Raw genomic sequence first — 23,125 nt, 5'->3', positions numbered from 1 at the left:
CCTGGCGTGGAGCGCCGCAGCTACTCCGGAGCCGTTTGTTAATTCCTGATAAGTCACTGTTCAGACCATAAACCACAGTGATTTGTGATGAAAATGATGTGTCTCTGGTGAGGCGTCCGAGCACAACATGGACGATGTGCTGCCGAGATTGATGATCATTTATGCTGCACAGAAGATCATTTCACCCGATGTTGGTTTATCAGGCGCTCGGCAGTCGGTTTACACGGCGAGATAATGGTGAACCGTTTGGTGATCTCGCTGTCGATGATCCTGCAGAGTAAATGCCGCTCTAGACACAAAGGAGATTTGGAATCGAGACTTTTTTGCAAAGTTGTTACTTTATTGCATAAGAACAATTGTCGTTGTGTTCTGCTTCACACATTGCGGACCCTCCGGCTGCCCGGACCGGAAGCCCAAACGCTGATTGATCCGGCCAGCGAGGAGATGGCGGCAGCGACGCCAAAACTCTTGTGTCACAACGCCGTGCCCTGTTGCTGCATTGTCAGATGTGTAAGGAGTTCAGGGGCTCGGTCACCTCATCCGTAATGATGGCTGAAGTGTCACGTCATAGGGGGCATCATCTCAAGGGGGCGTCGCGGCAGAGTGCTGACACCTGTAGTTCTTCTACAATTTGCACTGCATTAGCTCAGTCTGGAGGCTGCGTCGGTCACAGGTGTGTCAGAAGTGACAGACAGTCGCCCTGCAGTTGGTTGCTCTTGATCTCTACGTTTGCCATTACAGACAATGTCTTAGAAGCTGTGTCTCTAGGACCCAGTGGCTACCTTCCTCTGGCTAATTAACACCCTGCCTGGGTGTATAAATACCTGCTGTGTATCAGAGGGAGGTGCCGGCGATATTCATTTCTCCTTGTGAGGCTTTAGCAAGAGCAGTACTTCTTCCCCTCTGATGACGTGTGTGCATTTGTCTGGAGTCGTCTAAAGCTAAGCGATTTCCCCATTTATCCTCCCTTGTTGTCTTTACTGTTCAGTGGGGATTGACTAGCTCTCATCTCCTCCCTTCCCTAGCCTTAACCATATCCCAGGGAAAAACAGGGTGACGTACGCGTGCGGCGATTAGTGAAGAGCCAATACAGGGACATTAGGGAAGACGGTGACACTAGACCTGCCTAGGAGGTCTCCACTCCCCCCTTTCCCTAGAGTCTGGACTCCCTTCCCCTAGAGTCTGGGCTCCTTTCCCCTAGAGTCTGGGCTCCCTTCCCCTCTGTGTTGCACTAAGTCTTTCCCACACCTGGCGTGACAGCGTCGTCTCGGAGGAGTACTGATACTTGTAGTTCTTCCAGCTCCGCGGAGCGGCAGATCATACACCGCTCGGCGCCTCCTGTGTTCCATGTAATAAGTGGAATAATCTGTTTGGAGAAAACGACTGAATCTGAATGTTTGCGGTGAGCCGGGAAGTGTTTATCGGAGGATGAGCTGATATCCGATAAGAAGATCTCGCTGCGGAGCGATGATGGCGACGCTGGATATTCCTTTGTAGCTCGGGCTTTCTGGAGTATCACTGATCTTATCTCTCCGCGTCCTCCCTCTTTCATGGCTTCGCCGGGGTCTAGTGGGCGATGAAGAGGAGTCTCCATCTGTTTTCTGGATCCTTGATGTTTTCTGCCGGACCTTTCATCTGGTCGTCAGTCCGGCGCTGTAAACTCCATTGTTTCTTCCGTGTCTCGCTGCGTTCTCGTCCTCATTAATGATTCCATCAGTAATTTGCAGGAAGAGATCGGGGCTTTATTTGAGGGAAAGCAACACAATGTCTGAAGCTTTGATAATTATTTTCTAAGTAGAAGCTGCGTCAGGATAAGACACCGACACATCTTCATCTAGAGAAATAAGAAAACACACCGACCCCAGAACAATCCGCGGCGCCTCCAACATGGTCTCAGATCTCAACGCCTCCGCCATTAGGATCTATGGCCAAAAGTATCAGTCCCTTTTCCGTGCCGGTCAGTCCCGGGGGGGGGGGGGGGGGAGCCGATCATTGCTCTGGGGCTGCAGATTGTGAATGGTTAGACTGTGTTCACATGATGAACTTTTGGTGCATTTTTGATGTTGCATATTTTTGCTGATAAAATTGCAATGAAAAGCTGCAAGTAAAGTAATTAAAATAAAAAAAAAATCTAAAACTCAACAAAATCTCAATCATTAAGGAGGATGCCGTGGCCCTGAGAAGGCTGCTTTACCTGGGATTCTAGAGCCTGAACCTCATATTAATGGCCGACGAGAAGGGCTCATGCAGACGGCCGTATCTTCTGTCCCAGTGGGATCCAACAAGTGTCTGTCCAAGGAAAAATACTGCGGCGTGCCTGATTTGCCTCCAATAAGTGGATTGCACTCGGCCATGCAACTCTATGGTCTGTGGAAACCATCGGGCTGCACTTGGATGACATCTGAGTGCCGTCCGATTCCCGCGGACTGACACAATGGAGACAGTTTTTTTTTTCTTACCTTCATCCAAGAAAATCGGATCACACTCTAATCAGAGTGTGAACAGTAAATTCGCCCGACTCTCTTGGATGATCGCACATATGCCGGTGTGACCCCGGTTTGAGGAAGGGCTAGAATTGGAAACCGCCAATATTTTCACTGAATTCATTTTGCCCCAGCAACTGCACTTGTCTCTCCGGTCAGGGAACGATGACACCAGTTCCCATTGTGGGCGGATGGGGGAGGGGATGGATGTACTGAGAATTTTGCACTATTTTTTTATAAATAATATTGATAATTACGTTGCTCTTTTTTTTTTGCCATTTTCTGTTGTCCTTTGCAGATATGACTTAGGGCAGATTCGGGAAGTCGCATGTTCACCAGTCACCGGTCGGGAGAGAAGGAAAATCAGCTGTAAAAAGTTGCAAAAGTAAAGATGCAGCAAATGTATCAAAAGTTCAGGGATATTTATCATTTCCGTCCTATCAGTCGGCGCCATAAATTTGGTGCATTTTTTTGGCGCCAGGTGTCGCACCTTAGGCCATCCCCTTTCTGCGCAGCCCCGTGTTGTAAGACAAATCTGGTGCCGGCCATGAATGACAGGTGTCTGGTGTAAGTGTCGGAGTACTGCCACATTTAGCTTGCTGGATCTCCCCGGTTGTGCGCCACCTTGATAAATCTGCCACAAGTAACGGTAACGCAGGCATCGATTGCAATAATTGCCCCATCCCCCTACGTTCAGTTCTAGCGCTCCTCTCATTATCAGGCCAGCGATGCATTTGCAGAGCTGAACTCTCAGTAGCCGTGTTCAGTCCTCACATCGCTCTGACAAGTGGCGGTTCTGGAGTTTGGGTACGGTCCAAGGATTTGACACAGCTGTGGCCATCGAAGCGTCATCTGCAGTGCAATTGCATTTAATCACAGTGAGATGCCAGCTGTGGAGCGCGCCTGGCACTAAAGGTCATGTGAAGAACGCTGTAATCAGGCGTCATTGCAGGTGGCTACACCGCCATGTCACTTAGTGCCGCATTTCGGGAGGGTTCGCACTTAATGGTGCGAGACGTTCTGCGGAGAGAAGCGGGATTCATTCACAAACACCGCGGCTCTTACACATATTTACATCCCATCATTGCTCCAACATCCAGCAATTGTGATTACGGCACGGGTCGCCGACTAGTTCTAAGGTCACCGCCACGAAACACAATCCTCCGCCGGAGTAAGAGATAAGAGGAGAAGCCTCTCCAGGGGCAGCGCCAGGGAAATCGCAGCCAGAAACCCAACACCTTCCTCAACGGCTCGGCTTGTGAAATGCAAATGCGCCATTATCCGCTGATGCACTGCTAGAGTAAATCATCCCCACAGTCGCCGCGGACGCGTGTGAGCAAAGGAGAAGATGCATCGTCCTGCAACAATGTCTGCAAACAATGGGACGTCTATGGTGAAGGTGCAACGGGCACCATGGGAAGAGGCAACAGAACCGCGTATATAAAGGAGAAGATCCGTCGTCCCGCAACAATGTCTGCAAACAATGGGACGTCTATGGTGAAGGTGCAACGGGCACCATGGGAAGAGGCAACAGAACCGCGTATATAAAGGAGAAGATCCGTCGTCCCGCAACAATGTCTGCAAACAATGGGACGTCTATGGTGAAGGTGCAACGGGCACCAGGGGAAGAGGCAACAGAACCGCGTATATAAAGGAGAAGATCCGTCGTCCCGCAACAATGTCTGCAAACAATGGGACGTCTATGGGGAAGGTGCAACGGGCACCATGGGAAGAGGCAACAGAACCGCGTATATAAAGGAGAAGATCCGTCGTCCCGCAACAATGTCTGCAAACAATGGGACGTCTATGGGGAAGGTGCAACGGGCACCATGGGAAGAGGCAACAGAACCGCGTATATAAAGGAGAAGATCCGTCGTCCCGCAACAATGTCTGCAAACAATGGGACGTCTATGGGGAAGGTGCAACGGGCACCAGGGGAAGAGGCAACAGAACCACGTATATAAAGGAGAGGATCCGTCGTACTGCAACAATGTCTGCAAACAATGGGACGTCTATGGGGAAGGTGCAACGGGCACCAGGGGAAGAGGCAACAGAACCGCGTATATAAAGGAGAGGATCCGTCGTCCTGCAACAATGTCTGCAAACAATGGGACGTCTATGGGGAAGGTGCAACGGGCACCAGGGGAAGAGGCAACAGAACCGCGTATATAAAGGAGAGGATCCGTCGTCCTGCAACAATGTCTGCAAACAATGGGACGTCTATGGGGAAGGTGCAACGGGCACCAGGGGAAGAGGCAACAGAACCGCGTATATAAAGGAGAGGATCCGTCGTCCTGCAACAATGTCTGCAAACAATGGGATGTCTATGGGGAAGGTGCAACGGGCACCAGGGGAAGAGGCAACTGAACCGCACATATGAAGGATAAATATCAGCGGGGTCCTGGGGTCAATGAGGGGAACCATCAGCTTTCCCATCCTGATTTCCATGCAGATTTCTCTGTACCTCTCTGCTCCTATATACTAATGGTATGTTCTTCAAGTTACACCAGCTACCCCCCACTTTCATTTATGACCTTATTTACTTAGTCTTTGACTATCCAGCATCTGTTTCAGCCTTAATCAGCTGATCAAGATGAGCACAGACCACTCCCCTCTGGTTCACAGCTGAATGCATTCTGTAACACATATATTGTGGGCCAGGAGTCTGTTGAACTTTAGTCTGTGTCCATTAAGTGTGAGAAATATGAATTAATCCTGAATTGAACCTGAAGGGAACTGAAGGTAACTGGATACTAAATCACAGTAAACAATGTTTGTGTTTGTTTTTACTCTCACCCCCTTAATCCCTCACTTTTTACAACCACCCCTAATCCCTACACCTAGTAATGAACTCTTCATCTCTCCCTCCATCCTCCCCATCCATCTCACCTCCTTCTCAGAGCTAGTCCTCAACATACAATCCTTTGTCTCCAAACACAGACAGCCACCTCATGCCACCTCATGCCCTCTTCTGCTCCCACCTACTAACACTTTCTCTGCTCCTCCTCACTGCCGGCGACATCTCTCCAAATCCTGGCCCTCTTCACCACATTCCTACAATCACTTCCACCTCCTACCCACGATCCATCCCAAACTCTCGCAACCCTTCTAACCTTATACCCATTCGCCCAGCCCCCGCTCCCCCAGTCCCACTAACAGGAGCTCTATGGAACTCTCGCTCCGTTTGCAACAAACTTTCTTATATTCACGATCTCTTCATCACTAACAAGCTTTCCTTCCTCGGCATCACTGAAGCCTGGCTCACTCCCTCTGACACGGCTTCTCCTGCTGCACCTTTCCCATACCCCCCGCCCCACCAACAAGCACGGTGGAGGAATAGGTTTCCTCCTAACAGATAACTGCTCCTTCAACCATATCCCACTGCCGCCCTCCTTTACTCGCCCCTCTTTTGAAGTGCACTGCGTGCGCATGTACTCCCCTTCCAACCTCCAACTGGCTGTCATTTATCGCCCCCCAGGATCAACCACCACCTTCTTTGACCACTTCACCACTTGGCTACTTCATTTCCTCTCCGCTGACATCCCCACTATCCTCATGGGTGACTTCAACATCTCTATTGACACTTCCCTCCCACCTGTCTCAAAGCTTCTATCCCTCACTTCCTCCTTCGGCCTTACTCAGTGGTCTTCCGCAGCCACCCACAAAGACGGCCACACACTGGACCTCATCTTCACCCGCCTCTGTTCCCTATCTAACCTCTCTAACTCACCTCTCCCTCTCTCTGACCACAACCTACTCACATTCTCTCCCCTCTCCTCTCCAGGGCAACAATCCCCACTCCACAAACTTGCATACCCTCGCAGAAATCTCATACACCTTGGCCTACACTCACTCTCTGAATCCCTTCTCCCTCTTACAGACATTAGTTCCTTACACGATGCAGATGTTGCTGCCACTTTATACAACACCACAACAGCTGCAGCTCTCGATTCGATCGCCCCCCTCACACATACCAAAGCTCGCATCAACAGACAACCCTGGCACACCAGCCTAACTAAAGAACTGCGACAGGCCTCCAGGGTTGCTGAGCGTAGATGGAAAAGGTCCCACTCCAATGAGCACTTCATAGTATTCAAACAGTCCCTCACTACAGCAAAACAAACTTACTTCGCATCTCTCATATCCTCCCTGTCTCACAACCCCAAACAACAATTCAACACCTTCAATTCTCTCCTCCGTCCCTTCTTATTTCAGCCAAAGACTTTGCCTCATTCTTCAAGCAGATTGACACCATCAGACAAAGCTTTTGCCTAAAGTCCCCACACCCCTCCCCACACCTACTCAACCCTCCTCCTCCAAAACCACTTTCTCCACCATTACGGAAGATCAACTTTCCTCTTTACTCTCCAAATCACACCTCAGCACCTGTGAACTTGACCCAATCCCGTCCCACCTCATCACTAACCTTACCACTATCTTCATCTCAACCCTAGCCCACCTCTTCAACCTGTCACTAACAAAGGGCATCTTCCCCTCATGCTTCAAACATGCCGCAATCACACCCATCCTCAAAAAGCCCTCCCTTGACCCATCCTCTCTGACTAGCTATCGCCCCATATCACTTCTCCCCTATGCCTCAAAACTACTGGAACAACACGTCCATCTTGAGCTGTCCTCCCACCTCTCCTCCTGCTCCCTCTTCCACCGCCTGCAATCTGGCTTCTGACCGCATCACTCCACTGAAACTGCCCTGACTAAAGTCACCAACGACCTACTAACTGCCAAATCCAAGCGACACTACTCTGTCCTCCTCCTCCTCCTGGACCTGTCCTCCTCCTCCTTGACCTGTCATCTGCCTTTGACACAGTGGACCATTCCCTCTTACTACAGACTCTCTCGTCTCTCTGCATCACAGACTTGGCCCTATCCTGGATCTCCTCATACCTAACAGACCGGACATTCAGTGTCTCCCACTCACTCACCACCTCCTCATCTCGCCCCCTATCTATCGGTGTCCCCCAAGGCTCAGTTCTAGGACCCCTCCTCTCCTCCATCTACACCTTAGGCCTGGACAGCTCATAGTCTTACGGTTTTCAGTATCACCTCTATGTTGATGACACACAGATCTACCTCTCTGGACCTGTTATCTCCTCCCTACTAACCAAAATGCCACAATGTCTGTCTGCTATCTCATCCTTCTTCTCTGATAGATTTCTAAAACTTAACATGGACAAAACAGAGTTCATCATCTTTCCACCATCTCATTCATCCCCCCCATCTGACCTATCCATCAACGTCAATGGCTGTTCACTCTCCCCAGTCCCTCAGGCTCGCTGCCTTGGGGTAACCCTGGACTCTGAACTCTCCTTCAAACCACATATCCAAGTCCTTTCCACTTCCAGCCGACTCCAACTCAAAAATATCTCCCGGATCCGCACATTCCTCAACCACGAATCTGCAAAAACACTAGTGCACGCCCTCATCATCTCCCGCCTCGACTACTGCAACCTCCTGCACAGCGGCAAAGGGTTTCTGGAGGAGTTTTTCTTTGAAGCAAATTTTCTACAAATTCCTCCTTTAAATCCGCTTCAATTACACTTGGAAGAGACCCCGGACTCATTTTTATGGCGGATCCACTGTGCGGTTCATGTGAATCTTTTTATTTATTCAATTATTTTTTCTAAAGAGGTTTTAAAAAAATGTCTGGTGGAAAAAAAAGAAAATGCATGTTACTTTTTAATTGCCTACAAATGAACACCAAAAAAATATCAAAAGACCACGAATATAATTGTATTAATAAATATTAAAACATGTACATAATTATTTCAAGAAGAATTCATAAGGATCCAATAAAGAGTGAGGAGCACAAAATAAGAAATAATCGCAACAGGAAAAGTGTCTACAAATATCTACAGAAGTAACAGTCTGCTCAGATACATTGTGAGGATTTCCCAGAGACAAGGTTGTAAATATTAATACATGAGAGCCACGTCCAGGGTTTCCCCGTGGTGTCAATAGCACCAGGTCCTCCAGAGCGGAGGTCACTTCTTTGTATCAGATCCTGGAGGAAACTTCTCCAAATTAGGCTGAAAAGATTCAGGAAAAAACTCTCCAGGAAAACAAAGTCCATTACCTTCTATGTGAGAGTGTTGTGGACGTGCCCTGTAAGCTGTGCAGAGGTCACTGTCCAGGGAGGGAGGAGATGAGCTGCAATATAATCCATTACCTTCTATGCGAGAGTGTTGTGGACGTGCCCTGTAAGCTGTGCAGAGGTCACTGTCCAGGGAGGGAGGAGATGAGCTGCAATATAATCCATTACCTTCTATGTGAGAGTGTTGTGGACGTGCCCTGTAAGCTGTGCAGAGGTCACTGTGCAGGGAGGGAGGAGATGAGCTGTAACATAATCCATTACCTTCTATGTGAGAGTGTCATGGACGTGCCCTTTAAGCTGTGCAGAGGTCACTGTGCAGGGAGGGAGGAGATGAGCTGTAACATAATCCATTACCTTCTATGTGAGAGTGTCATGGACGTGCCCTGTAAGCTGTGCAGAGGTCACTGTGCAGGGAGGGAGGAGATGAGCTGCAATATAATCATTACCTTCTATGTGAGAGTGTCATGGACGTGCCCTGTAAGCTGTGCAGAGGTCACTGTGCAGGGAGGGAGGAGATGAGCTGTAACATAATCCATTACCTTCTATGTGAGAGTGTCATGGACGTGCCCTGTTAGCTGTGCAGAGGTCACTGTGCAGGGAGGGAGGAGATGAGCTGCAATATAATCCATTACCTTCTATGTGAGAGTGTCATGGACGTGCCCTGTTAGCTGTGCAGAGGTCACTGTGCAGGGAGGGAGGAGATGAGCTGCAATATAATCCATTACCTTCTATGTGAGAGTGTCGTGGACGTGCCCTGTAAGCTGTGCAGAGGTCATTGTGCAGGGAGGGAGGAGATGAGCTGCAATATAATCCATTACCTTCTATGTGAGAGTGTTGTGGACGTGCCCTGTAAGCTGTGCAGAGGTCACTGTGCAGGGAGGGAGGAGATGAGCTGCAATATAATCCATTACCTTCTATGTGAGAGTGTTGTGGACGTGCCCTGTAAGCTGTGCAGAGGTCACTGTGCAGGGAGGGAGGAGACGAGCTGCAATATAATCCATTACCTTCTATGGGAGAGTGTTGTGGACGTGCCCTGTAAGCTGTGCAGAGATCACTGTGCAGGGAGGGAGGAGACGAGCTGCAATATAATCCATTACCTTCTATGTGAGAGTGTTGTGGACGTGCCCTGTAAGCTGTGCAGAGATCACTGTGCAGGGAGGGAGGAGACGAGCTGCAATATAATCCATTACCTTCTATGTGAGAGTGTTGTGGACGTGCCCTGTAAGCTGTGCAGAGATCACTGTGCAGGGAGGGAGGAGACGAGCTGCAATATAATCCATTACCTTCTATGTGAGAGTGTTGTGGACGTGCCCTGTAAGCTGTGCAGAGATCACTGTGCAGGGAGGGAGGAGACGAGCTGCAATATAATCCATTACCTTCTATGTGAGAGTGTTGTGGACGTGCCCTGTAAGCTGTGCAGAGGTCACTGTGCAGGGAGGGAGGAGATGAGCTGTAACATAATCCATTACCTTCTATGTGAGAGTGTCATGGACGTGCCCTGTTAGCTGTGCAGAGGTCACTGTGCAGGGAGGGAGGAGATGAGCTGTAACATAATCCATTACCTTCTATGTGAGAGTGTTGTGGACGTGCCCTGTAAGCTGTGCAGAGGTCACTGTCCAGGGAGGGAGGAGATGAGCTGCAATATAATCCATTACCTTCTATGTGAGAGTGTTGTGGACGTGCCCTGTAAGCTGTGCAGAGGTCACTGTGCAGGGAGGGAGGAGATGAGCTGTAACATAATCCATTACCTTCTATGTGAGAGTGTCATGGACGTGCCCTGTAAGCTGTGCAGAGGTCACTGTGCAGGGAGGGAGGAGAGGAGCTTCAATATAATCCATTACCTTCTATGTGAGAGTGTCATGGACGTGCCCTGTTAGCTGTGCAGAGGTCACTGTGCAGGGAGGGAGAAGATGAGCTGTAACATAATCCATTACCTTCTATGTGAGAGTGTCATGGACGTGCCCTGTTAGCTGTGCAGAGGTCACTGTGCAGGGAGGGAGGAGATGAGCTGCAATATAATCCATTACCTTCTATGTGAGAGTGTCATGGACGTGCCCTGTTAGCTGTGCAGAGAGGGAGGAGATGAGCTGCAATATAATCCATTACCTTCTATGTGAGAGTGTTGTGGACGTGCCCTGTAAGCTGTGCAGAGGTCATTGTGCAGGGAGGGAGGAGATGAGCTGCAATATAATCCATTACCTTCTATGTGAGAGTGTTGTGGACGTGCCCTGTAAGCTGTGCAGAGGTCACTGTGCAGGGAGGGAGGAGATGAGCTGCAATATAATCCATTACCTTCTATGTGAGAGTGTTGTGGACGTGCCCTGTAAGCTGTGCAGAGGTCACTGTGCAGGGAGGGAGGAGATGAGCTGCAATATAATCCATTACCTTCTATGTGAGAGTGTTGTGGACGTGCCCTGTAAGCTGTGCAGAGATCACTGTGCAGGGAGGGAGGAGACGAGCTGCAATATAATCCATTACCTTCTATGTGAGTGTTGTGGACGTGCCCTGTAAGCTGTGCAGAGATCACTGTGCAGGGAGGGAGGAGACGAGCTGCAATATAATCCATTACCTTCTATGTGAGAGTGTTGTGGACGTGCCCTGTAAGCTGTGCAGAGATCACTGTGCAGGGAGGGAGGAGACGAGCTGCAATATAATCCATTACCTTCTATGTGAGAGTGTTGTGGACGTGCCCTGTAAGCTGTGCAGAGGTCACTGTGCAGGGAGGGAGGAGATGAGCTGCAATATAATCCATTACCTTCTATGTGAGAGTGTTGTGGACGTGCCCTGTAAGCTGTGCAGAGATCACTGTGCAGGGAGGGAGGAGACGAGCTGCAATATAATCCATTACCTTCTATGTGAGTGTTGTGGACGTGCCCTGTAAGCTGTGCAGAGATCACTGTGCAGGGAGGGAGGAGACGAGCTGCAATATAATCCATTACCTTCTATGTGAGAGTGTTGTGGACGTGCCCTGTAAGCTGTGCAGAGATCACTGTGCAGGGAGGGAGGAGACGAGCTGCAATATAATCCATTACCTTCTATGTGAGAGTGTTGTGGACGTGCCCTGTAAGCTGTGCAGAGGTCACTGTGCAGGGAGGGAGGAGATGAGCTGTAACATAATCCATTACCTTCTATGTGAGAGTGTTGTGGACGTGCCCTGTAAGCTGTGCAGAGGTCACTGTGCAGGGAGGGAGGAGACGAGCTGCAATATAATCCATTACCTTCTATGTGAGAGTGTTGTGGACGTGCCCTGTAAGCTGTGCAGAGATCACTGTGCAGGGAGGGAGGAGACGAGCTGCAATATAATCCATTACCTTCTATGTGAGAGTGTTGTGGACGTGCCCTATAAGCTGTGCAGAGATCACTGTGCAGGGAGGGAGGAGACGAGCTGCAACAATCTGTTTCCTTCTGTGGGAAAGTTAGGGGCCGGCTCTGTGATCTGTGCAGAGAAAGGAGTAGTAGCCATCACCTATTGACTTCTATGTGAGTGTTTTGCACATGCTCTGTGACTAGTGCTGAGATCATTGTGTAGGGAGGGGGATAAGGTGTGCGGGTACATAATTGATTGACATCTATATGAACGTGCTGTGAGCATGCTTTGTGATTTGTGCAGAGGTCATTGCGCAGGGATGCAGAGGAGAGATGTCACTATAACATTGAATTCCATGGAAGTTATTTGCAAGATCTGTGCAGGGAGGGGTTGAGCTGTGACCGGTGGATCCTTCATACTAAACCTGTAGATGATAATTACATGAACAGTTGCTCTATCCTGAGACTCAATGGTGAAAGGGAAAATTGCAAAACTTCCGTTTTTGTTTTAATATAGAGAGTGATATGGAAAAATAAATGAAAACAAAAAGTCATATATGAATCAAAAGGAATAACTCCTTACTGGACACGTAGGATGGCAGTATGGATTATGGCATTACATGACCCCCTGGAGTAGATGCCAGGCCATACGATCAATGTCCCTGATTCTGGTGGGGACCTCTGGACCCCCAGCACTGCCCTGCACCGATCTGTCCTCATCTTCTACCCTGAAGACCAGAGATAGTATATAATATAGGAGCGGGCCGCTCAATCAGAATATGCAGCCTCTGCTGTAATTGGTTGGCATTTAAAAGCGCATTACCCATATTTAGACACAGAAGATGAATGATGCTCTTTCTACATCAGGATAATGTATTACCAGTAGCTATAATGATTGTGTTAAGAACGGTTCAAGCCGACTTCATCGCTCTGGGTCAGCGGAAAATTTCACGCTGAAACTCACTTTCCACTAACTCCGCTCCGGACGTGTGTCACTTACATTTTTTGTTAAAGCAGAATTCGAGTGGTAAACGCATGCCGACAAGAAGAAGGAGAAAGCTATTATTATTTTTCGGCACAGCTTGCGCGTTCCTTCTCCCGACATGTTCAGACGATGATTGAAATGTTTTAGAAACAAAACCCTTCCTGCAATTGACTTGATGCTTCCATGAATGATGTTATTAGTGCAAGTATGGGTTAAATAAATATGAGAGCAAATTAGTTCTCATTAACAATTCTGACACATTGTAACAAGCCATAAGGATGCGCAGGCTGCCTGGTTACAAGCAGCGGTGGCCCTGGGCGGCACAATGGGAGATGATTGGGTTTTTTGGTCCCTGGATTCTGGTCAAAACTGGGCTGGAATCCAAGTTGAGGACGGAAGGAAAACTGCACTCATTGCAAGAAAAAAAGTGTATATATTGTGACAAAGTCACTGGCTCTGTGAGGGAAGGGAGATATGTTTCACTGAGGCTGTTAGCCTCAGTGATGTGAAACATGGAACTTTCTCCAGCACATTAGGTGCAGAGAGGGATAACGGCCCAGATTTACAAGGGCATGTTTTTAGTGGATGGCAAAGTGCAGGGCGGGACGCCATCCACCATATCCCCAATTCAGGGAGTGGTCTGGGCTTTAAATAGCCAGCCTTTACACTCAGGTGTGTTCAGTGTCTGGAAAAACCTGCTCCAGAGAGGAGCTTGCATGTGCTGTGCTGTGCTGAACCGTGTGTGCCTAATCCTGAGTAGCTGGACCCCAGCCGATATACGGACTGTGCTGCATCTTTGTATTTTGTTTTGCCTTGATGCTGAATGAGCCGTGTTCACTTTATGGACTCCAGGTTTGATTTATGATGTTTAATAAATCTACTCGAAATTTAATGAGACAGTGTTCCTTGTCTACCTCCGCATACAGCTGAGCACGCCGCTTTACCACAAATATATATATATGTGTGTCTGTGCCGTGTCCTGCAGATAGGACTTCAATATTTAGAAGGATTTCTGACAACTTCCTTAATTCTCCCCTGTCCTAGCTTATTTATCACTGGGTGGCCACCGCCAGGACCCCCAGAGATCCTGGAGCCAGGACCCTTCTACAATTACACAAAGTTGTTGAGGCTTCACTCCTCTCCTCCATTAATTCTCTATGGGACTTCTGGAGGTGGAGTGCTGCTGGTCCCATAGAGAATGAATGGCGGAGACCTGCCCATACTTCACCTTCACACCTTTCAGGCTGCGCTCTTCGGACTCTGCTCTCAAGAACGCTTTCTGTGTGTAACCCCGCCCACACCCCTGATTGGCAGCTTTCTTTGTGTAACCCCACCCACACCCCTGATTGACAGCATTCTGTGTGTAACCCCGCCCACACCCCTGATTGGCAGCTTTGTGTGTGTAAACCCGCCCACACCCCTGATTGGCAGCTTTCTGTGTGTAACTCTGCCCACACCCCTGATTGGCAGCTTTCTGTGTTTAACCCCGCCTACACCACTGGCAGCTTCCTGTGTACCCTGTGCATGGTCAGCTGCCAATCAGTGATGGGGGCGGGGGTTACACTGATTGCTGGACTGGGCTGCACATGAGACCTGGTCCGGCAGTGATAATCTCCTGTTGATAAAACATTGATTGCATTGAAACTACAGCACACAGCCCGATAAGTGACACATCCCTGGGTCTCTGCCCCTACATAATGCTGCTCTCAGATTACATAGCGCAACCTGCTGAGTGACTCCCTTTAATAGTACTTTTTGAGTATAGGTTTGATTTTCTGCGGATCTACAAGGGCCTATTAGTGTATCTGGAGTTCATAGATGGTGGTCCACTATTCAGGACCCCCTCTGTGAGCCTCCTTATACATTCGGTCCCCCATCCCATATTTCCCTGTAGCAGTGATCCCTACGTACGTTACTACATGAATTATTGAGCCGCGAGACGTGCGCTGCATTTGGGAAGTTTGCATCTGGCAACCTTATATTGAAGTTAGCTGCGGGCGAGTCGGGGTTAGTGCACCTCGCCGGCACGTCTGGGTTAGTGCACCTCGCCGGCACGTCGGGGTTAGTGCACCTCGCCGGCACAGACGGACAGGTATGGAGATAAGAACTTTACAGCCTCAGTTCTTGGCCTAGAACTTAGTGTCTCTCATAAAAATGTAATTAACTACTGCAAACTTGTGAGGGCCCCACTCCCTCTAATTGAGTGATCAGCGCGGTCTGCATGGACGGAGTCTCGCATACTAATTACTGCATTATCCAACACCTGCTCCCCGCACAGCACAGAGAGTGCGGCCGGGAATACAGGACACCTCAGGACCACCGCTCTGCAGCAGGAGCCTGGGACCGCAGCTTTATACCTGGACACCTCCTCAGAAGGCTACGTAGAAAACTGCCACACTTCCTGTCAGGGTGGTGCACAAGTAGGGTCCCAAACCTTTATAATATGTAGAATTTAATTATAATAGAAAATAGCAGAGTGAAACAAACGTTTCGGTCCACAAGGACCTTCATCAGTGCACCCGCATCTCAAGGCTACTGGTAAGCTAAGGCGGGTGTGCCGTAGATTCTAATAAAATCCTCAGGCATGTAATCTCAAAATGTATGAACACAGCATCCAAAACGCGGCATCCACCGCTTGTTCGGTTCAGTGGCATGCCACATGTGCAATACAAACACAAAACTGACACACCCAAAGCTTTACTGCAGATTTAAATGAAAACCGTGGCCATGAGCCACTTGTAAGACCCGGACTGGGGGGAGAGACCCGTCCCACTACCATCCTACAGATCTCTCCAAAAATAAAAACCCAAGACAGGTTTTCCTAAACTGACTTGGTCAAATAGCATGACCCAGTGCGCACTTACTTTAAGCTTAAGCAATGTCCCATCAACTTTATTTAGCTCCAAAAATCATTCATTGATGCTCAAAAACGCTTAAAAAACCCATGTAAATCCACATGCGTTTTTTTCTGCCAGGGAGAGGCAAAAACACTCCGGAAATTTCTGCTTCAATTCCTGAACGTGTGTGCATAGCCTTATTGTGCAGGATAACCAGAGCTGCGGCTGTAATCACAACGCTCTCCAGCGGCTCACTATGCCTCTATGCGCATCCTGGGGGACACATACCGGCCCCCGCATATGATCCCCCCTCACTATCTTACAATACGTACAGTGAGCGTGTCTGTGTGTATATACATTGGGTGACAGCGTACATCTACAGTGTGGATTTTGCGCTACCATCACAAGTCACATCTAAAGCTGCACTTTTGCGCCTTTTTGTTGCCTCTGGAGGCGACAGCCCGCACTCCGCAGACAGTCATGTGATCCTCCGTGTAACTTTAATCTTAGCTCCCATAATGCATTGCAAATTGCCATAAGAAAGCAGCAACTTGTAGGCGACAGCTCTGGTTGTGACTAAGGCATAGAAAAAAGCCCAACGCAAAATAAATGTCCGCACAATAACCCAACGTGAAATGTAAATGTGAACGGTCAGATGCAGATACTGTGCAAATGGGAAGTGTTCTGTATTAGCATCGCACAATACGAGTGCAGACCCCGGGGGTAGCGAGCGTGCTCATGAAATCCCCCCAACAACTACACAAGGCAGGGAAGCCAGGAGCCCGAGCCAAGGTGTTTGCTGGAGGTTCAGCTTGCAGCCGCCGCCATTCGCTCCATATGAGCAGAAGTAACCGGCTCCAAGAGAGGACGGTCACCGCACCGGCCAAAAAACTGAGCGCCAGCCCTTTTCTAAAGACCCCATTACTGCTGTGTTTACGACCAGCTGGAGACCCCAGATCCAATCCAGAACGGTGTTAAATATCTGAGCTACAAAATCAAATTCATCCATAAACATTTCATGGAGTCGTCACCGCTGCGGATGAGCAGTGGCAGTGGTGACGCTGCGCACAACGATCCGTGCGGAGAATCCCCTGCACCTCACCAGGTGTATAAGTGAGAAATGCTCATAGACACAAGGACAATAAAGACCCGGAGTGGTCCCGCAGAGGAAGCCCCCTCCCCTCCAATGTTAGTCAGTGGAGCAACCCCGCACAGGAAGCCCCCTCCCCTCCAATGTTAGTCAATGGGGCAGCCTCACACTGGAAGCCCCCTCCCCTCCAATGTTACTCAATGGGGCAGCCCCGCACAGGAAGCCCCCTCCCCTCCAATGTTAGTCAATGGGGCAGTCCCACACAGGAAGCCCCCTCCCCTCCAATATTAGTCAATGGAGCAACCCCGCACAGGAAGCCCCCTCCCCTCCAATATTAGTCAATGGAGCAACCCCGCACAGGAAGCCCCCTCCCCTCCAATATTAGTCAATGGAGCAACCCCGCACAGGAAGCCCCCTCCCCTCCAATATTAGTCAATGGAGCAACCCCGCACAGGAAGCCCCCTCCCCTCCAATGTTAGTCAGTGGGACAGCCCCGCACTGGAAGCCCCCTCCCCTCCAATGTTAGTCAATGGGGCAGTCCCGCACAGGAAGCCCCCTCCCCTCCAATGTTACTCAATGGAGCAGCCCCACACAGGAAGCCCCCTCCCCTCCAATGTTAGTCAATGGGGCAGTCCCACACAGGAAGCCCCCTCCCCTCCAATGTTAGTCAATGGGGCAGTCCCACACAGGAAGCCCCCTCCCCTCCAATGTTAGTCAATGGAGCAACCCCGCACTGGAAGCCCCCTCCCCTCCAATGTTAGTCAATGGGGCAGTCCCGCACAGGAAGCCCCCTCCCCTCCAATGTTAGTCAATGGAGCAACCCCGCACTGGAAGCCCCCTCCCCTCCAATGTTAGTCAATGGAGCAACCCCGCACTGGAAGCCCCCTCCCCTCCAATGTTACTCAATGGAGCAGCCCCGCACTGGAAGCCCCCTCCCCTCCAATGTTACTCAATGGGGCAGCCCCGCACAGGAAGCCCCCTCCCCTCCAATGTTACTCAATGGGGCAGCCCCGCACTGGAAGCCCTCTCCCCTCCAATGTTACTCAATGGGGCAGCCCCGCACTGGAAGCCCTCTCCCCTCCAATGTTAGTCAATGGGGCAGTCCCACACAGGAAGCCCCCTCCCCTCCAATGTTAGTCAATGGAGCAACCCCGCACTGGAAGCCCCCTCCCCTCCAATGTTAGTCAATGGGGCAGTCCCGCACAGGAAGCCCCCTCTCCTCCAATGTTAGTCAATGGAGCAACCCCGCACTGGAAGCCCCCTCCCCTCCAATGTTAGTCAATGGAGCAACCCTGCACTGGAAGCCCCCTCCCCTCCAATGTTACTCAATGGAGCAGCCCCGCACAGGAAGCCCCCTCCCCTCCAATGTTACTCAATGGGGCAGCCCCGCACAGGAAGCCCCCTCCCCTCCAATGTTACTCAATGGGGCAGCCCCGCACTGGAAGCCCTCTCCCCTCCAATGTTACTCAATGGGGCAGCCCCGCACTGGAAGCCCCCTCCCCTCCAATGTTAGTCAATGGGACAGCCCCGCACTGGAAGCCCCCTCCCCTCCAATGTTAGTCAATGGGGCAGTCCCGCACAGGAAGCCCCCTCCCCTCCAATGTTACTCAATGGAGCAGCCCCACACAGGAAGCCCCCTCCCCTCCAATGTTAGTCAATGGAGCAGCCCCGCACAGGAAGCCCCCTCCCCTCCAATGTTACTCAATGGGGCAGCCCCGCACAGGAAGCCCCCTCCCCTCCAATGTTAGTCAGTAGAGCAGCCCCGCACAGGAAGCCCCCTCCCCTCCAATGTTACTCAATGGGGCAGCCCCGCACAGGAAGCCCCCTCCCCTCCAATGTTAGTCAATGGGGCAGCCCCGCACAGGAAGCCCCCTCCCCTGCAATGTTAGTCAATGGGGCAGACCCGCACAGGAAGCCCCCTCCCCTGCAATGTTAGTCAATGGAGCAACCCCGCACTGGAAGCCCCCTCCCCTCCAATGTTAGTCAATGGAGCAACCCCGCACTGGAAGCCCCCTCCCCTCCAATGTTAGTCAATGGAGCAGCCCCGCAGAGGAAGCCCCCTCCCCTATAATGTTAGTCAATGGAGCAACCCCGCACTGGAAGCCCCCTCCCCTCCAATGTTAGTCAATGGAGCAGACCCGCACTGGAAGCCCCCTCCCCTCCAATATTAGTCAATGGAGCAACCCCGTACTGGAAGCCCCCTCCCCTATAATGTTAGTCAATGGAGCAACCCCGCACAGGAAGCCCCCACCCCTCCAATGTTAGTCAGTGGAGCAACTCCGCACAGGAAGCCCCCTCCCCTCCAATGTTAGTCAGTTGTGCAGCCCCGCACTGGAAGCCCCCTCCCCTCCAATGTTACTCAATGGAGCAGCCCCGCACAGGAAGCCCCCTCCCCTCCAATGTTAGTCAATGGGGCAGCCCCGCACAGGAAGCCCCCTCCCCTCCAATGTTAGTCAGTAGAGCAGCCCCGCACAGGAAGCCCCCTCCCCTCCAATGTTAGTCAATGGGGCAGCCCCGCACAGGAAGCCCCCTCCCCTGCAATGTTAGTCAATGGAGCAACCCCGCACTGGAAGCCCTTTCCCCTCCAATGTTAGTCAAGTTAGTCAATGGAGCAACCCCGCACTGGAAGCCCCCTCCCCTCCAATGTTAGTCAGTGGAGCAACCCCGCACTGGAAGCCCCCTCCCCTCCAATGTTAGTCAATGGGGCAGCCCCGCACTGGAAGCCCCCTCCCCTCCAATGTTAGTCAATGGGGCAGTCCCGCACCGGAGACCCCAGATCCAATCCAGAACGGTGTTAAATATCTGAGCTACAAAATCAAATTCATCCATAAACATTTCATGGAGTCGTCACCGCTGCGGATGAGCAGTGGCAGTGGTGACGCTGCGCACAACGATCCGTGCGGAGAATCCCCTGCACCTCACCAGGTGTATAAGTGAGAAATGCTCATAGACACAAGGACAATAAAGACCCGGAGTGGTCCCGCAGAGGAAGCCCCCTCCCCTCCAATGTTAGTCAGTGGAGCAACCCCGCACAGGAAGCCCCCTCCCCTCCAATGTTAGTCAGTGGAGCAACCCCGCACAGGAAGCCCCCTCCCCTCCAATGTTAGTCAGTGGAGCAACCCCGCAGAGGAAGCCCCCTCCCCTCCAATATTAGTCAATGGAGCTGCCTGGCACAGGAAGCCCCCTCCCCTCCAATATTAGTCAATGGAGCAACCCCGCACAGGAAGCCCCCTCCCCTCCAATATTAGTCAATGGAGCAACCCCGCACAGGAAGCCCCCTCCCCTCCAATGTTAGTCAGTGGAGCAACCCCGCAGAGGAAGCCCCCTCCCCTATAATGTTAGTCAATGGAGCAACCCCGCACTGGAAGCCCCCTCCCGTCCAATGTTAGTCAATGGAGCAGCCTCGCACAGGAAGCCCCCTCCCCTCCAATGTTAGTCAGTGGAGCAACCCCGCAGAGGAAGCCCCCTCCCCTCCAATGTTAGTCAATGGAGCAACCCCGCACTGGAAGCCCCCTCCCCTCCAATGTTAGTCAGTGGAGCAACCCCGCACTGGAAGCCCCCTCCCCTCCAATGTTAGTCAGTGGAGCAACCCCGCACAGGAAGCCCCCTCCCCTCTAATGTTAGTCAATGGAGCAACCCCGCACTGGAAGCCCCCTCCCCTCCAATGTTACTCAATGGGGCAGCCCCGCACAGGAAGCCCCCTCCCCTCCAATATTAGTCAATGGGGCAGCCCCGCACAGGAAGCCCCCTCCCCTCCAATGTTAGTCAATGGAGCAACCCCGCACTGGAAGCCCCCTCCCCTCCAATGTTAGTCAGTAGAGCAGCCCCGCACAGGAAGCCCCCTCCCCTCCAATGTTAGTCAATGGGGCAGCCCTGCACAAGAAGCCCCCTCCCCTCCAATGTTAGTCAGTGGAGCAGCCCCGCACAGGAAGCCCCCTCCCCTCTAATATTAGTCAATGGAGCAGCCTCGCACAGGAAGCCCCCTCCCCTCCAATGTTAGTCAGTGGAGCAACCCCGCAGAGGAAGCCCCCTCCCCTCCAATGTTAGTCAATGGAGCAACCCCGCACTGGAAGCCCCCTCCCCTTCAATGTTAGTCAGTGGAGCAACCCCGCACTGGAAGCCCCCTCCCCTCCAATGTTAGTCAGTGGAGCAACCCCGCACAGGAAGCCCCCTCCCCTCTAATGTTAGTCAATGGAGCAACCCCGCACTGGACGCCCCCTCCCCTCCAATGTTACTCAATGGGGCAGCCCCGCACAGGAAGCCCCCTCCCCTCCAATATTAGTCAATGGGGCAGCCCCGCACAGGAAGCCCCCTCCCCTCCAATGTTAGTCAATGGAGCAACCCCGCACTGGAAGCCCCCTCCCCTCTAATATTAGTCAATGGAGCAACCCCGCACTGGAAGCCCCCTCCCCTCTAATATTAGTCAATGGAGCAACCCCGCACAGGAAGCCCCCTCCCCTCTAATATTAGTCAATGGAGCAGCTCCTACCCGTGGGATTATCCGGCCATGGAAATGAGGGGAGCAAGAAAATCCGATCCCTGATTGACACGTTATAACTGTCTGGTTATTACAGGCATCGATTAGATGTGTGACCCGTGCGGCTCGGAGCCTGCGGTTCCCACTGATGCCTAGAAACAAGATTGGCCCCTAAAAACGGATCCACAGCCGGACTCCACACCGGGCTGCGCGTCTGCGGTGCGGCTGTACTAACAACTGGAATCCCTGCACTTCGCTATTGCGTGTTTTGGTGCGGACCCCTGCAGAAATATAACAGTGGGGAAAAAAGCTGCATTTTTTGCACATGGGAATATGGCGGTGGTATAGGACCCCGCTAATTGTAATGTGCTGCGGAATATGTTGGCGCCATATAAATCCCATTATTATTTTTACCTGCGGCTGCCGCCCTGGACTCCTCAGCGGACCCCCGATAGGAGACGTCTCCGGCCTCACACATGGGCAGGTTCTCAGCCGTTCTGCTGCTATTTCTGCCTTGGACATTATTTAACCAGGATCCATATTGGAGATGCGTATGGTAAATCGCTCGCTATTGATTGCCGTCCCGCTGTTATTTATAGGATCTTCTCTATCCAGTCTTCTCACATTCGCCTTCTTTTCAGTGAGGAAATGGAAATTAAAAGTGTGAACTTGTCTACAGATAATTGGAATTGATTGATTAACTAACACCACAATGTAACAGATGAAGTGGGTTAAGTTTCCAGGAGGCGTGGGGGGAGGGGAACACTTACTAAAGCGGAATGTCAGATATTAATTACCGCCGTGACAATGCGCTATACTCCGCTCCCTAGTGACCCCCGTCCTGTAGGACATGCACATACGTAACGCAACTTGTCGCTCACCGTGCGCTGAGCGCTTGATTGCAAGAAATCAGAGTCAGCAGCAGGAGGCTCCATCAGCGGAGCCACGAGCCACGGATGAGCCGCAACATGGCGGTCCGTGGACCGTGGCTCCGAGATTTCATCTCTCCCTCTGGATAACATTGGTTCGTCCTTGTACTGTATCTCCACTATCTCGCTCACTTTTCGCCTATTGTCTTAATTTTTACAGGAAAAAAAAATATTCTTTAAATGGAAACCATCAGCAAGCTGCTGTTGCCAGATCCGATATTTGTAATGGTGCGCTGTGTAGAATGGGCTAAAGTTCTGATTGCTTCATTAAAAGACTAATGAGCAGAGCAGATGAGATCAATCAATAATCACACAGGAGCGTCTAATGGGAGCGTTACAATGTATCCACCAATGCAAAGAAACCTAAGAAATCAGCCCCTAAATGCAAGTGTGATGACGTCTGCAGAGCTGTGGAAGGAATGGCGCTGGATAAGCCAGGAAAATAAAAAAAAATGCTTGTTCCATCCTCCATGCAGTAATGGCATTTTATATGGGTATTGTTATTATTTATTATTATTATTTTGTATTTATTTTATTTTTTTAACGCCTCACAGTTTTCTGTCCGGCCTCCGTTCTGATACGAGTCTGACAGTTCCTGTAGAGATCACATCTCACGGTCATCTCATTGGTATCACAGACAGAATTAGAATTACAATGATATCGCCTCTACATAGAAAACAGAGGATCCATCATTCACCACCATAGGTGACGTCACAGTTCATCTCCTCCGCTTCCTCACACAATGACTTCCACAGAGCATGCCTACATCACCGGACTATAGGTGATGTCACAGCTCACTTCCTCCCCCTCTCTGCTCAGTTATCTCTGCACAGATTGCAGAGCATGCCCACAACACTCGGCTATAGGTGATGTCACAGCTCACTTCCTCTCCCTCTCTGCACAGAT

General features: G+C 50.9%; 1 protein-coding gene across 2 annotated transcripts in view; it reads left to right on the top strand.

Annotated features, from left to right (window-relative positions):
• KIRREL3 (kirre like nephrin family adhesion molecule 3) overlaps positions 1-23,125 on the top strand; it is a 1,173,775-nt gene that overhangs the window by 134,460 nt on the left and 1,016,190 nt on the right. The window lies entirely within an intron of this gene.

This window comes from Phyllobates terribilis, unplaced genomic scaffold (assembly GCF_046119375.1).
Source record: "Phyllobates terribilis strain yellow unplaced genomic scaffold, ASM4611937v1 Scaffold_12__6_contigs__length_324123572, whole genome shotgun sequence".
Classification (NCBI taxonomy): Eukaryota; Metazoa; Chordata; class Amphibia; order Anura; family Dendrobatidae; genus Phyllobates; species Phyllobates terribilis.
The sequence above is the reverse complement of the archived record's forward strand: the minus strand, read 5'-3'. Positions and strand labels throughout refer to the sequence as shown.